Consider the following 17245-nt stretch of genomic DNA (forward strand, 5'->3'; position numbering starts at 1 on the left):
TGGTGTTTTGAATCATGGGCAGAAATGCAGCATTCATTTTAATGGCACCTAAAAATGTAGTGTGGTTCTGCGGCAATAAATTGCACCGCAATCATGGCAAACTGCATTGCTGAAGTGTGTCACCCAAAGGGATTTCAGGAGCTTCTTTTGGGTAACACGGTTTGCCACAATTGCAGCACAACAATCACAGCAGAACAGCACCACGTTTTTAGGTGCCAATAAAATGAATGGCACCTGAACATGCTATTGTGTGATTGTTATTTAGCAAAGAGTTTTTAAATCGTAGGTAGAACCGCAGTGATTCTGCCTGCAATTAAAAACACTATAGTGTGAATGGGGTCTCAATATGTGCATACTGACTTAAGTATTTGTCCTTTCGTTTCATGTAGGATTGAAAAAAATACCTGGTTGACCCTGCTGTTTGTGGTGATCCCTCTTTGCCTGTGTCCCTGCTTCAGCCTGTGATTGTATGGATCTCCCGTTGTCACATCTAGTGTGCATGCTCCGGTTCAGTTCCCATTCAAGCCTTTCATTTCTCATTCTACATCCAGTGCTGTGTGAACACAGAATGAGAGTACAGATGTCCTCTGCCAAAGTATGAGCATAATATACATACATATATATATATATATATATATATATATATATATATATATATATATATATATATATATGTCTATTAGCACTTTAATCATTTTGTGAGTATGAAGCTGCTTTATCTTTTAACCCTGTCCTATGTTCCAGTTTAAGCTGCCACCAAGACCACTGCCCCAGGTTTCCCGTTTCAGAATGGCTCCTTTCTCTTGCAGTGTCATATGGAGCCATGCTTGCATGCAAAGGCTAGAGTTGTGTCTCCCTACATTGTGCGCATCAACATATACCCCTGTAGTCTAGGATAGCAAGGCACTCACTGTCCCCCTCCTACAAGCTAGCAGACTAACTGGAGATTGCACTGTCCACGGTTAATTCTTTCCGGTGAAAACCAGAAGTCCAGGAAAGCATCACTGAGTGAGCAGGAGTCAGCTGCAAATTGTAAATTGCAAGTGCTGGGGTAATCATTTTAAGAAGTATTTTCCTAAGGAACATGTTTTTTATGATGCTTACAGTGCTGAGCTAAAAATGCTGAGGGTTTCATACAAATGATGACCATTACTCAGAACACAGATAATGTTACATAAGCAAATAGAACAATGTCAAAGGATGCAGTGCAAACAATTTCAAATATACAAAAATTTGAACCAAGTTGCCTGAACAACAAACAGCAAACCCCTCAGACAAGGAACTGTTTTATAGTTGGGCTCCTTTATGATGACCTACTGGACTCTGAAATAGGTGACTATATTAGAGTAACAGACATGGGCAACAGGTGTCATCAGCAAACAGGCAGGGCTTTCTATCCAGTCTGCAAAGTAAGTCATTCATTTTAACTCAGCATATTAAAAGCGGTATTAAACCCAAAACCAAAAAAGTAATATTACAGGTGAAACTCAAAAAATTAGAATATCGTGCAAAAGTTCATTTATTTCAATAATGCAACTTACAAGGTGAAACTAGTATATGAGATAGACTCATTACATGCAAAGCAAGATAGTTCAAGCCGTGATTTGTCATAATTGTGATGATTATGGCTTACAGCTCATGAAAACCCCAAATCCACAATCTCAGAAAATGAGAATATTGTGAAAAGGTGCAATATTCTAGGCTCAAAGTGTCCCACTCTAATCAGCTAATTAAGCCATAACACCTGCAAAGGGTTTCTGAGCCTTTAAATGGTCTCTCAGTCTGGTTCAGTAGGAATCACAATCATGGGAAAGACTGCTGACCTGACAGTTGTGCAGCCTCATTGACATCCTCTATAAGGAGGGAAAGCCTCAAAAGGTAATTGCAAAACAAGTTGGATGTATCAAAGTGCTGTATCAAAGCACATTAATAGAAAGTTATGTGGAAGGGAAAAGTGTGGAAGAAAAAGGTGCACAAGCAGCAGGGATGACCACAGCCTGGAGAGGATTGTCAGGAAAAGGCCATTCAAAAGTGTTGGGGACTTTCACAAGGAGTGGACTGAGGCTGGAGTCAGTGCATCAAGAGCCACCACACACAGACGGATCCTGGACATGGGCTTCAAATGTCGTATTCCTCTTGTCAAGCCACTCCTGAACAACAAACAACGTCAGAAGCGTCTTACCTGGGCTAAAGAAAAACAGACCTGGTCTGTTGCTCAGTGGTCCAAAGTCCTCTTTCCTGATGAGAGCAACTTTTGCATCTCATTTGGAAACCAAGGACCCAGAGTATGGAGGAAGAATGGAGAGGCACACACTGCAAGATGCTTGAAATCCAGTGTGAAGTTTCCACAGTCTGTGTTGATTTGGGGAGCCATGTCATCTGCTGGTGTTGGTCCATTGTGCTTCATTAAGTCCAGGGTCAACGCAGCCGTCTACCAGGAGATTTTGGAGCACTTCATGTTTCCTTCCGCAGACGAGCTTTATGGGGATGCTGACTTCATTTTCCAGCAGGACTTGGCACCTGCCCACACTGCCAAAAGCACCAAAACCTGGTTCAATGACCGTGGGATTACTGTGCTTGATTGGCCAGCAAACTCGCCTGACCTGAACCCCATAGAGAATCTATGGGGCATTGCCAAGAGAAAGATGAGAGACATGAGACCGAACAATGCAGAAGGGCTGAAGGCCGCTATTGAAGCATTCTGGTCTTCCATAACACCTCAGCAGTGCCACAGGCTGATAGCTTCCATGCCAAGCCGCATTGAGGCAGTAATTGCTGCAAAAGGGGCCCAAACCAAGTACTGAGTACATATGCATGCTTATACTTTTCAGAGGTCTGATATTGTTCTATGTACAATCCTTGTTTTATTGATTGCATGTAATATTCTAATTCTGAGATTGTGGATTTGGGGTTTTCATGAACTGTAAGCCATAATCATCACAATTATGACAAATCACGGCTTGAACTATCTTGCTTTGCATGTAATGAGTCTCTCATATATTAGTTTCACCTTTTAAGTTGCATTACTGAAATAAATTAACTTTTGCACGATATTCTAATTTTTCGAGTTTCACCTGTATTGCAGCTTACCAATCATTAGATGTTGCTGTTGCATTAATTTTTAGTCTTTTCACCTCTATTTTCACCTGGTGATCTGACCAGTAACACTTACTGTATTAGAGTGCCCTCACACTGAATGAAGTAGCACAGGAGGCACATTTGAACAGCAGCACACTTTCTAATAAATTACAGTAAACAGTTTTTTCCTTTTGCAATAAAAGTTTTAAATAAATAAAAGCTGATAATTGTAAGCACCCCTGGCAGTGTTAATTGTCTGTCTCATTCCTGTAACTGTAATAGAGCTTTCCTGTTTAATATTAAGGGGAAAAAAAAGCCTAACAAACAAAACCAATACAACCATCACATCTAAACAATGGTAAGCTGCAATATAATAAAATGTTTGTCATGTTTGTCAGCTCCTGCACACTGCTATGCATGGCTTTGCATAGCAGAGCCATGCCAAGCAGTGTGCTTATAGTGAAGCACAAGCGCGCACACACACAGCGCACAGTAAAACAGCACATAGTTAACCCTTTGATCGCCCCACATGTTAGCTCCTTCCTGCCCAGTGCCATTAGTACAGCGTCAGTGTTTTGTATTAGCACTGATCACTATATTGGTGTCACTGGGGATTTCAGTGACACCAAGTCAGTTCCCCCCAGTCAGAATGCCCACCGCAGTTCCGCTATAAGTCACTGATCACTGCCATTACCAGTAAAAATAAAATGTAAAAAAAAAAAAAAAATCTTAGTATATATACACACACCATTTGTAAACGCTATAACTTTCATGTAAACCAATTTACATGTATTGGGATTTTTTTTTTAGCAAAGACGTAGCAGAATACATTCTGGCCTAATTTTATGATGAAATTAGATTTTTTTATTTTACTGGATATGTTTAATAGTAAAAAAGTCCAAAATATTGTTTTTTCTAAAAATTGTCAGTTTTATTTTCATTATAGCGCAAACAAATTTAACAAAAAATTAAAAAACCGCACATGCGATCAAATACCACCGAAAGAAAGCTCTATTAGTGGGGGGGGGGGGGGGAATGATAAAAAAAAATGTCCTGGTCAGGAAGGGGGGGGGGGTAAATCCTTTGTATGTTAAGTAGTTAAGAAAGATTTGCATGAGCAGAACTTTTCTTCAGTGAAAATGGCATATTAAAATGATCATATCACAAGATGTGAGCAGCTGACGTTCTATGCAAATCTCAACATTTCCTGTATAAGCCTGACATCACCTCCCAAATTCCTAGGTCTTCATACTAGTGAAGAAGCAGTCTATCATCTTAAATTGGCCTTGGCATTTTAAGTAAGAACAAAACTTTGACAGGAAGGCAAATGTGGATATAACTTCAGTTGCCTGTATATCCCTGGACCAACTGATTATTATACATTTATTCACACTTTTTTTTATATGCTCAGACTTGTGACAAGTTCACATCATTTACAGTGTTTACTTCGCCTGTTTTAACAAGAGTTCCACCTGTAATGTATAAACCTTAACAAAGGTCTCCTATGTTTTAAAGTGTTACTAAACCCACAACAGTAAAATCAGTCTGTATATGCAGTAAAGCATGCTTGCTATGCTCACTGTGGAACCTAAGGGGATAATCCTCCACATTGTGTAAAAAGTCCGTTTGATCTTGTCTTCTCTGATCCTCCCCTTTTACTGTTCCCAATTCATCTGCTAATACAGAGCTCTAGGAGTCACTCTATACATGCTCAGTTTAGTGTGTATTCCTAGACGTTTTTTTTTTTTTTTTTACTTCTTTGGGAGGGTGCATGTGATCAGCACAGGGCCAATCAGCACTGCCCACACAGAGGTCAGGGGTTATGCTGCCTCATAGGACAGTCAGAGCAAAATGAAAACTACTCCTTTAAGCTTTAACCAGTGCTAGCGGGACACTGTTAGAAGCAACAAGTCTGCTATATACTGCTGATGAGAAAAGGTATTTAGCAGTTTATATTTACTACAATAATTGCATTTCCATGTTGTGTGTACTGTGGGAGACCGGATATAGTGAATGAAAGGTCCTGGGTTTAGAACACTTTTACTGCCTCTATTGGGTTCTTTAATATAACATTAAAGAAGTAGTTCATTTGTGTTCTGTCTGCCAGTGGACAAAGTATATGTAGTATCTTCTCCCATCTTCCTATTTGCTGTGGAAGGCTAGCTATTGTGGTCAGGCAGGACTCTTCGTCTCCCCCCCCCCCACAGCCATCAGACAACGCAGCTAGCAAGGAGAAGACTGCCCTGATAGCTTGTTTTTGTCTCAGGAAATCGGACCCCCCCGCCCGCTCCCTCTGCATTCCTCTTGCCAGTACAAGTGCTTGGAGCCAGTGATAAGTGCCGACTATCAATGCAGCCGTCTCCGTAGTAGCTGCGTTGTCAGGATGCCGTTAGAGAAGCCACATAGCAAGCCTTCCACAGCTCAAAGAAGGATGGGTCTTTGTCACCTGGGAAACAGAACACTAATAAAATGCCAAAGCACCACTATAGGAGACAATATATTTTCCTTGCCAACCATTTGAGGAATTGTGAAGCAGTACATATGAATCAACTTTTCATCTTCATACCATACTAAAAACAACCCTATAGGGGAAATTCAAGATTTTACTCACTTCTCTATAACCGTGAATAAATACTCAGATTTATGAATTAGGAATTATCCACCCACCTTATTTAGCTTTTATTTATTTTGTCCAAATGAAAGGGCCTATTCACACCAGGCTGTGTTGCAGTAACAAATGTGCTTCACCCTGACTTAGTGCCCTGCGTTACTGCAGACTATTAATTTTGAATAGACCAACAGAGGAAATAATTTTTTCTTTTTGTTTCGTAAAAAAGGGGGTGAAGTTGTAGTATACTTTGCAGATGCATTGTGGTGTGTAATATGGAGTGCAATACCTAACATGCACATTATACCACAATGAACAGGCTCTGACACTCAACTGCAGCATAATGGTGTCCTATAACAACTTGTAGTCCTCTATAGGACGCATGTTCTTTGACACCATCTTCACTCCCAGGAGTCAACACCCTAACATTAGGTAAAAGTAGCTCAACGTGACAAGTTACAAATCAACATAAGGACATGTTCTCTAGCATTCCTTTAGCCTCCCCCAGCATTTGTATTCCTAAGCAGCCCACTAGAAGATCTTGGTCCCACGAGCTGTACCACATTATAGGAAGATCTAGGAAACGGCACATCAGATCACTTACTATTCATGCTTGTGGTACAAACCTTAGAAGCCTTACAACTGGCCACTAAGGTCTCCCATCACAGTGATGGGCAAATGAGAGTGTGTGCGAGACAGTGATGATCAGGCTCTCAACCAGGATATCTGGTGAATACCTACATGCTACTGCCTCCTTTGTTTTGATGGAGAAAAAGAAAAAGGGACCTGTAGGTGACTGCTACATGCTGCAACTAGCAGCTTGGGCATTTTATTACCACTTCAACTTTACTTTAAGTATGTTCTTATTATGCATGTCATTATTAAAACTGGAAAGTAGCATTTTGTTAGTATTTCTGTCTTACCAAAATGTAGAACTTTGTGGATAGCAAACCATACAAAAACAGACAATGTATAAATAGGTAATATTTACACCGTACATAATGAGCTTCCAATAAATTAAAAAGGCATACAGTTTGATACTTCAAATATTAGAAGAAAAAAACAAGGGAAAAAAGGAAGCAACTAAAGCCACACATGTTCCATGCCTCCAATGCACAAAGACTGCAAGAGTGGGGACTATTTTTGGTCTAAAATTCTAGTACTTTCATTATTGGATGAAACTACCCATAACCCTATAACAGCATGAGAAAGGAAGAGGCAATAACCTCCCACAAAACTTGGGGCAGATTCCAGGACGTCACATTAATCTTCAAAGACAGACAAAGCTGCAGGAGTTGGCTTAGCATCAATTTACTCTGTACAGACCATTTTTTAGTCACTGAGGTAAAAGTAAAACCATTAGAATATTAAGAGGACTATTTAAACAGCAGTAAATCTGACATTCAAACATTCACTGCAGGTGAATCTTCCTGGAACATGCAGTTTTGAAAAAGGTGACTGATCCACTACCAGTGAATGTATGTAGGATGTCACATTGACTGCATTATAAACATACCTCTATGTATTAAGTATAGCACAGATCAACCTTTTAGAAAGTAAAAAAGGTACATAACTTTTTAAAACTAAAATTGATATTGGCAAAAACATTTACTATGACCTGCAAAACCGTTTCTTTAAAAGTTTAGTATAGCTGCACTGTTTTTTTTTTACATTTCACTGACTAGGCAATGCTCTTCTAAAGTAGTAAACTGAAAAAAATGTTATAAATTGTAAAGTACAATATTTTATTTTATCGACAAAACAGAAAATTAAAGGAAATCACAAGCTGATTTATAAGTGTTATAAGTGCAAGCTGACAGATAAAGATTGAAAACCAATCCTGTAGGATAGAAACTAGAATTCCACATTTAAAAGCAGAACTAAACCCACCCATTCTTTTCAGCCAAGGAAGCTGCCATCTTTGCCTCTGTTTGATCTGCAACTGCCATGATGTGATTATTTATATGCGATTAGTTATGACAACAGCCATTTGATGATTTGACAGTGTGGATGAGAACACAAGCAAATGTGAAGGTTGCCTTCCCAGCATGCTGGGAATGTAAGGGCTCAATTACATCATGGTGCAGAGACGTATTTCTGCAAGGGCACAAAAAAAATCAATTGTTCTCTATGTGCCCTGTTCACACCACAGAACTGGTATCACACGCAGATTTTTTGCTGCACACGAATCTGCAACATGTATAAAATTAATTGCAGCACTGATGTAAACCGATGTCTCTGCAAGTGAAATCTGTGCATCAGATTCCATCAGTTTTTCTGCACATAATGTGTGAACGAGACCTAACTGTTTAATAAACCGGTACACTGATAGGTTTAGTTCTGCTTTAAAATGCACCAAAACCTGAGTCAGCTTCTAAGATCCCAAAATATTAGAGGTGACCCCTTATTCTTTTGGCTCTACTGGAAACCATTTGTCATCTATTATTTGAACAACAAATAGATTTGATCTAGAAAATTGGCTCACTGATACTTGAAACTCCAGAAAAAGAAAACACAGCTGCTCTAGAACACAAGTGTTTTAATCATAAACTCATCACATTCCGCACTACAACAGAATGATAACACAACAACACTAGACAAAAAAGTCAAAAGACAGAGTGACAATCCAAGCATTTTAACCACTTGCCTTCCTGAGGATTTACCCCTCTTCATGACCAGGCCATTTTATGTGTTATGGCGCTGCGCTACTTTAACTGACGATTACGTGGTCATGCAACGCTGCACCCAAATGAAATTTTGGGGGTTTTTTCCCCACTAATTGAGCTTTCTTTTGGTGGTATTTGATCACCTGTGTGGTTTTTATTTTTTGTGCTATAAGCAAAAAAACCCAACAATTTTGAAAAAAAAAAAAAAACCTGTATTTTTTACTTTTTGCTATTAAACATGTCCAGTAAAATAATTTTAAAAAAAATCAAATTTCAGCATAAATTTAGGCCAAAATGTATTCTGCAACATGTCTTTGCTAGAAAAAAAAAAAAAAATCACAATATGTGTAAATTAATTGGTTTATGTGATAGTTCTAGCATTTAGAAATGGCATTATAGATAATGCAATTTTTTTTTCTACTAGTAATGGCGGCGATCAGCGACTTTTAGCGGGACTGCGGTGGACATTCAGACACTGGGGGGGAACTAATTTGGTGTCACTGACACTCCAGGGACCAGTGCTAAAAAAAACAAAAAGCACTGACACTGTACTAATGGCACTGGGCAGGAAGGGGTTAATGTGAGGGGCAATGAAAAGGGTTAACTGTGTGCTGGGAGTATTTTATTGGGGTAGGGGGGTTGTGTTCTTCACTGTAAGCACACTGATTGGAATGGCTGTACTGTGCACAGCCATCCCAAGCAGTGTGCTCGAGCTGACCGGGAGGAAGATTGTTTGTAAACAAAACAATCTTCCTCCCCATCGGTGATCGCCGGTACTCACCGGGTAATTACCGGCCAGGTCCCGGTGACTGGCATCCATGGCGGCGCACCCCCTACCTGGAGCAGTTTATCTGCTAGAGGGCGGTCCTTAAGTGGTTAAAACATGATTATTAAAAACACCAGCTCCTGGGCTACCTGAATTCCTTAAATCAAGTACAACCATCTGCAGTCATCCATCCAAAAAATAAGTTCATAGAATTTTTTTCTTAATTCTAGATTCCATAATTGACAAAGTTTTACCAGATGGCTTCCTTTACGCATCTGATATTTGACGATTCCTTAAATGCCATGCACAGACAAGCACTGAATGAAAATGGATACCCAGCACTCTTGTGAAAATAAAGTGTTGAGTGAATGAGGTAGGACGTGCTGCTGTTAATGCTCCTTGGGCAGAGAAGCGTTACTGAACACTGACGCAAACTGATGAAAGCTTCATTTTAGCTGAGCCAATCAAATGGTCAGCTTGAATATCTGCTGGTAAATCTATTCCAGCTCCTACGCTCTCCTTGTACAAATCTAAAACAGTATCTGCATGTCATGTAACCTGCCTGAGCAAAGATAGGACAAAAACAGGCGCTGTGGCCAGAGAGCCAGGAGGATGACTCTTGAGATCTGCATGCATTAAATCACAGGAAAAGAGTTAAGATTCCTGTATGAGAGATCTCATGACCAAATGAATATCATGCCATAAGCATGCACAATTACACCAACAAAATATGGGGCACAATAGTGAGTGGCTAGAAAAATCCTTTCAAGGCCATCAACTTTCATTCTTTAGATCAGCGGACCTAGAGGTGTATGCACAGGTTTAGGGTAATCCAAAGACATACACTATACTGCCAAAAGTATTGGTCGGCCTGCCTTTACACGTACATGAACTTTGAGGGAATCCCAGTCTTAGTCTGTAGGGTTCAATATTGAGTTGGCCCACCCTTTGCAGCTATAACAGCTTCAACTCTTCTGGGAAGGCTGTACATAAGGTTTACGAGTGTGTCTATGGGAATGTTTGACCATTCTTCCAGAAGCACATTTGTGAGGTCAGGCACTGATGTCGGACAAGAAGGCCTGGCTCGCAGTCTCCGCTGTAATTCACTCAAAGGTGTTCTATCAGGCTGAGGTCAGGACTCTGTGCAGGCCAGTTAAGTTCTTCCACCCCAAACTCACTCATCCATGTCTTTATGGACCTTGCTTTCTGCACTGGAGCGTAGTCATGTTGGAACAGGAAGAGGCCATCCGCAAACTGTTCCCACAAGGTTGGAAGCATGAAATTGTCCAAAATGTCTTGGTATGCTGACACCTTAAGAGTTCTCTTCACTGGACGTAACTGGCCAAGCCCAACCCCTGAAAAACAACCCCACACCATAACCCCCCACCAAACTTTACACAATGCAGTCAGGCAAGTACTGTTCTCCTGGCAACACATCCATCGGATTGCCAGACAGAGAAGTGTGATTGGTCACTCCAGAAAACACATCTTCACTGCTCTAGAACAGCCTCTCTCAACCAGTGTGCCTTGTCAAAATGTCTAAAAATTGCCCAAAACTTGTATGCTAGCCAGCAGGTGGAACAAGCCTGCCTTTTAGTTACAGAAAGCCACAGGTTTTCATTGTGCACCATTACAACCTTCTAGCCGCCAGCGTCCTGACAACCAATTACATCATCACTTGATCAGGAGGATGTCAGTTGCCTGCACAGCATCTTATTTTGACCCTCCCCAGCCCCTCTCCATCAGTGCCAGGGGTCACATTAGCTCAGTCTCCGAACAAAAAGGGCCAAAAGAAAGCCCGATAGGAGGTTACGAGGTGGACAAAGTGGCTTATTAGAAGAAGACAGGCTTTATTATAATCAAAAATTGCAAAAAAAATTAAAGAGCAATAGACTACCTTTACACCATATTAAAAAAAAAAAAAAAAAAAAAAAAAAAAAAAAAAAAAAACAGCGTTGTCTGGTCAAAAAGGAGGGCTGTACAGCCTGCACATCATAAATCGCCATACTCATCCACATATGCCGGACAAACCTGATGCTAGTTAGCAAGGGGGACTAACGTCCATGAAAAATGGATAGATACCACTCAAGGGCAGTAAACCCTAATGTGAGTGTTGTCACAGCTATCCAAAGGTATGGGTACTGTGTCCATAGTTCTAGATCCAAAACGTGGATACTGACATAAGTGAATGAAGGACCAATAGGCTAAGTATGTATGAAAGTTCATTGGCATAGTTCAGTTTGGCAAATATCAAAAATAGCATCATTAGCTCAGTGATGGAGAAAAACTGAGGGAGAAGAGAAACAATGGAATACTACTCAGTGCCAGTGTGCAAAAGTATATTTGCTTTGGAAGAATAAATCACCTCTAATGTTGGGTGTCCTACATGTCTGGATGTTGCTGCGTTATATAAAACTATTAGAATAGTTTTTCACATTTTAGAATGGGGTCCCCATTTAAAATTATGGACAGTCTTGAGGCACCCCATTATAAAATAGTGTGCCTCAAGACTGTCCATAATTTTAAAGGGTGCCTCGACTGAAAAAAGTTTGAGAAACACTGCTCTAGAGTCCAGTGGCAGCATGCATTACACCACTGCGTCCGACGCTTTGCATTGCACTTGATAACGTAAGACTTGGATGCAGTAGCTCAGCCATGGAAACCCATTCCATGAAGATCTGTATGCACTGTTGTTGTGTTAATCTGAAGGCCACACAAAGTTTGGAGGTCTTTAGCTATTGACTCTGCTGGCAAACGGTGACTTCTGTGCACTGTGTGCTTCAGCATGCGCTGACCCCGCTCTGTAATTTTACGTGACCTACCACTTTGTGGTTGAGTTGTTGTTGTTGTTCCCAGTGGCTTCCACTGTGTTATAATACCACTAACAGTTGACCGTGGAATATTTAGTAGCAAGGAAATTTCATGGACGGACTTATTGCACAAGTGGCAACCTATCACGGTACCACACTTGAATTCACTGAGCTCCTGAGAGCGACCCATTCGTTCACAAATGTTTGTAGATGAAGTCTGCATGCCTAGGTGCTTGATTTTATACACCTGTGGCCACAGAAGTGATTGGAACACCTGAATCCAATGATTTGGAGGGGTGTCCCAATACCTTTGCCAATATAGTGTATTTGCATTTTCAGATCCATTACAGAGCAGATTGGGAAATACTTATGAATAGGAGTTGCTTTAGATCCATAGGCAGACTGACAATGAACACATAGATTGGGTTATCTGTATTTCTTATAAAGGCATGCTCATCAGGAACAAGTAGAGAGGTCTAGCCGTTTCAAGAAACTTGTCAGGTGGTTCTGGTCACAAAAACTTGAGGTTTACACCAGAGTGTTTAAAGGATTACCCATCCAATAATGACTGGTAGATGCCTCTTTCATCCAGCAACAAGAGATTTAGAGGGCAAACCATCATTCTAATAAGTCATAAACCCATAGATGAAGCGATTTTCTTTCCTTCCACCATGGACGGAACAAAATCGCTTGATTCCTCCATCAACAAAAGTCAGTGATAAGGGAATTCCTATTGTATTCCGCAGGAAACCTTCCCAGCTGGCAAAATACAATGGTTATTGCTAGTGGGTATAGCTGCTGGAAGTAATCACATGCAGAAAATCTGACAGGCCGGCTGTACCCAAGTTGATAAATGAATGGATCAAAAGTGGCCTGCAGGTATGGCTGGCTTAAGTTACAAAATAATAGGCATTAAACCAAAAATCAACCACCTCAGATTGTTGTAGACAGTAACAGAGAGAGCACGTGCGCCAGAAGGGAGAAAAATCACATGCACGCCAGAAGGGAGAGAGAAAGCGTCAGAAGGAAAAGAGAGCGCGCACTGGAATACATAGCTTGAGAGAGCGCGACGAAGTAAAGAGAAAACCTGCGCAGAAAGAAAGAGAATAAGCCCAGAGCAGAGAAAGAGCATGTTTGCCCCTGAAAGGAGACAGTGAGCCCGACCCAGAAAGGAAGAAGCAAAATTGTGGACATAAAACAAAATGATACAGAGCGTGCGCCAGAACAAAGACGGAGAGTGCAAGTGAGCCCACCTGTGCCAGAATGGAGAGCGAGCAAGCTCACCTGTGCCAGAATGGAGAGCGAGCGTGTCCGTGCCAGAATGGAGAGCGAGCGTGTCCGTGCCAGAAAGAGAGGAGAGTGCCCATGCCAGAAAGAGAGGAGAGTGCCCATGCCAGAAAGAGAGGAGAGTGCCCATGCCAGAAAGAAAGGAGAGTGCCCATGCCAGAAAGAAAGGAGAGTGCATGTCTGCGCTAGAAAGGAAGGAGCAAAACTGTGGACATGCAAAAGACAAAAATGATTGAAAGCCGTGAGAAAGATAGCACAAGAGAGGAGACAGCAAGCGGGCCCGCACCAGAAAGGAAGGAGCAAAATTGTGGACATGCGACAAAATGACAAAGCATGCGCCAGAACAAAGACGGAGAGCGCGCGCCAGAACAAAGACGGAGAGCGCGCGCCAGAACAAAGACGGAGAGCGCGAGCGAGCCCACCTGTGCCAGAATGGATAATAAGCTCGCCTGCGCCAGAATGGAGAGAGAGTGTGTCCATGTCAGAAAGAGAGGAGAGTGCATGTCTGCGCTAAAAAGGAAGGAGCAAAACTGTGGACATGCAAAAAACAAAATGATTGAAAGCGGTAAGATAGCACAAGAGAGGAGACAGCGAGCGGGCCCGCACCAGAAAGGAGACAGCGAGCGGGCCCGCACCAGAAAGGAGACAGCGAGCGGGCCCGCACCAGAAAGGAAGGAGCAAAATTGTGGACATGCAACAAAATGACAGAGTGTGCACCAGAACAAAGACGGAAAGCGCGAGCAAGCCCACCTGTGCCAGAATGGATAGCAAGCAAGCTCGCCTGCGCCAGAATGGAGAGAGAGCGTGTCCATGTCAGAAAGAGAGGAGTGCATGTCTGTGCTAGAAAGGAAGGAGGAAAACTGTGGACATGCAAAAAACAAAATGATTGAAAGCCGTGAGAAAGATAGAGCAAGAGAGCACAGTGCATGCCAGAAAGAAGCGCAAGAAACAGAAAGAAGAGAGAGCGTGCATGGTAGAGATTACAGAAAAAGCACGCACTAGATAGGAAGGAGCAAAAGCATGTACTTGTGCCAGGCAAAATGATATAAAGTGGGAGCGACAGAAAGAAGAGAGCGCAAATGCATACAAGAAAGAAGCGCAAGAAAGAAAGAATAGAGCGTGCACCAAAATGAAGAGAGCGCACGCGCACCAGAAAGAGTGTGCGCCAGAAAGGAAGGAGCAAAAGTGTGCACTTGCAACAGACAAAATGATAGAAAGTGAGTGTAAGCGAGCACACACAACAGACCTGAGAGAGTGTGACAGAAAGAAGAGAGAAAGAAGGAGGCATGTCAGGAAGACAGCAAAGGAAAGTGCATGCCAGACAGAAGAGAGGGCAAGAGACAGAAAGCGAGCAAGCTGGTGTGTGACATAGAGAGCAGAAGGATGCATACAAGCGTGCAGGAAGGATGAGGAGAGCCCAGTGGCAGAGCCCAGTGGCAGAGCCCAGCTCCCTCCCTGCACAGCACTGTCCTCTGCCCCTCACATCTCCCATGACCAGCACTGAGGTACCCTCAGTGAGATCCCATGCAGGACTCGTGTGTTGTGGTCAGTGTGTGTCCATCTCTCACACCGTGTACATGTGCTTGTCCCCTCCGCGGCAATGGACAGCAGAGCGCACATCTGAACTCCATTAACCCCTGTGTGTCTGAGGCGAGGCAGCGGAGGGGTATGGCGCTCAGAATGAACACTGAGCAGCACAGACACAGCGCCATATATACACATAAGCCGTATAGCAGATCATAGGACGATCCAGGGAAAGCTCCGAGCCCCCACCACCTATCTGTACGCACTTACTGGAAGATGGAGATGACAGATAACCGCCCTCCAGCGGTGCAGCCTCTGACGTGAGGATGTCTGACGTTCACAGAATGACGTAACCACGAGCGGAGAACCGGGGAAGAATCCTCCTCAGCTTCGTGCCGCTGAATCTACCGTTACTGCATCCGCCTCAGCCAGCCGACACGGCCGCTCTCACCATTCAAATTCCCCGACACGCAAGCAAGTGGGCACTACTAGTGATTGGAGCCTAGGACACGCCCACACCCTCAGAAAGACCCGCCCAGCACATCGTGCTGCTCTCTCACTCCATACCACTACCACAACACGGGCAAGCCACACCCTCACACTGCTCCCGCCTCACTCTGACTGGATAAGCTGTGTATTATGGCTGAGTGTCCCTGGCTGAGCCGTCTGTCAATCAAGCGGACCTGTCTTCTCTGTCAGGTCACGTCTGGTGTCCACGCCCGTTCTTGGAAACTCGTAACATTGGTTGCTCTGTGTGCGTTCTTAGTGTGTTTGCTTTCTGAAAAGCGTTACTAGTTCTATGTCTTTACAGTACAGTTCTAGCTTGTCACTTATTTCTTTGAAAGGTTAACATATTATTATTATTATAATACAGGATTTATATAGCGCCAACAGTTTGCTCAGTGCTTTACAATATAACAGGAGACAATACAGTTCAATACAAGAGGGAAAGGAGGGCCTGACCCTGGGAGCTTACAATCTAGGAGATATTTCTATTGGAACTTGTTTTATATCCTCATTTATTTACTATTATTTATTACAGGTACTTATATAGCACCGTCAATTTACTCAGCATTTTATATATATATATATATATATATATATATATATATATATATAAAATAAGGTCCCTAACTTACATTCATACATACATATACTAGGGCCAATTTAGACAGGAGCCAATTAACCTACCAGCATGTCTTTGGAGTGTGGGAGGAAATCAGAGTACCCAGAGGAAACCCACACAGACACGACATGCAAACTCCAGGCAGGTGGTGCTGTGGTTGGGATTCGAACCAGCGACCCTAGTACTGCCAGGTGGAAGTGCTAACCATTTAGCCACTGTGCTGCCCATACTACTGCTTTTGCAGAAATATGGAGCAGCAGATTTACGTAAACTTTTGCATGAAAATTGGCAAAAGTATGAGTGAAACTTTAGCTCTGTTACAACAGATTTATGGTGAGCATCCTATGAAGAAATCAAGTGTTTTTTAAAGGTATAGGCAGTTTAAGGAAGGGGGGAAATGGCCATGATGACGCAAGAAGTGGGCAGCCAAAAACGCAAAGGACAGACGGAAATGTGGACAGAGTGTGAATCCAGAATGAAGAGTAAGCATGCGAATGATGGCAGAAGCATTGAACAGGGAAACAGTGCAGTGGATCCACAAAGATGGCGCCTCGAATCTTGGCAGATCAGAAAGAATGTCCTCTTCAAATTTCAGATGATCTTTTGAAGAATGTAGAGGTGTTTGATAAGGTTATGATTGGTCCTTTCCAGGAATTACATTGTCGCACCTTGTACACCATACCATATATCCTAGCTCTGCTCCCACCCACCCTGAAGTTTTGGATGTTCTTGTCCTCATAGGGGTGTTCACATGAGCACAGTGCCATCCCTTCTATCATCACCCCTATATTGCCCCTCTCCTCTCTTTCGAGCAGGGGTGGACTGACCATTTGGAAACTCGGGCACTGCCCGAGGGCCCGGGGTCAGTAGGGGGCCCCATGAGATGCCCCTGGTACTGTTTTCATAGGCTTTTTTGAGTTTGGGCAAAGACACAGGGGCCCCATGATCCCCTATTGCCCGGGGGCCCCATGAGTTGTCAGTCCGCCCCTGCTTTCGAGTGTCCCACCCATGCGGACTGTCTCCTCCCCCTCCAGTGCCCCCCATATGGATCCTCAGCTCTTTCTCCCATGCCCCCCTTCTGTGGACCCTCTACTTTCCCTCCTCTGTCCCCTGTGGTATTGGGGTGATTATGCTCATGTGGCAGAAGCATTTTCTAATGAGTTGTGCCAGTCCAAACTGTATTTTAGAGCACAGCATCCCACTTTTATTAAACAGAATGGAAAGATCACACATAAATCAGTTTCCCAAGCAGGGAGTTCCACCATTAACATGAACAGAAAATGCCAAGCTCCCTAAATACTTAGCTCGATTGTCAACAGCACGGCTGCTCTTCTTACCAGTATTTCCCAGCTCTCCTGGTTCTCTGCTCACTCAGCCTTA

At 42.7% G+C, this 17245-nt stretch overlaps 1 protein-coding gene across 22 annotated transcripts in view; it reads right to left on the reverse strand.

The window, feature by feature from the left end:
- Positions 1–15292, reverse strand: part of EPB41L2 (erythrocyte membrane protein band 4.1 like 2) — a 296017-nt gene extending 280725 nt beyond the window's left edge. For 6 of the 22 annotated variants that reach the window (XM_089676145.1, XM_089676162.1, XM_089676156.1 and 3 more), the window contains exon 1: positions 15010–15290. The gene's annotated coding sequence lies outside the window, so the exon portion shown is untranslated. Of the gene's footprint in view, positions 1–15009 lie in introns of all 22 variants that reach the window. The other 16 variants (XM_089676148.1, XM_089676150.1, XM_089676154.1 and 13 more) reach the window with 7 other exon arrangements.
- Between the last annotated feature and the right edge of the window lie 1953 nt (positions 15293–17245).

The sequence above is a fragment of the Staurois parvus genome, unplaced genomic scaffold, assembly GCF_062004578.1.
Source record: "Staurois parvus isolate SC_StPar_1 unplaced genomic scaffold, SC_StPar_1.0 ptg000165l, whole genome shotgun sequence".
Lineage (NCBI taxonomy): Eukaryota > Metazoa > Chordata > Amphibia > Anura > Ranidae > Staurois > Staurois parvus.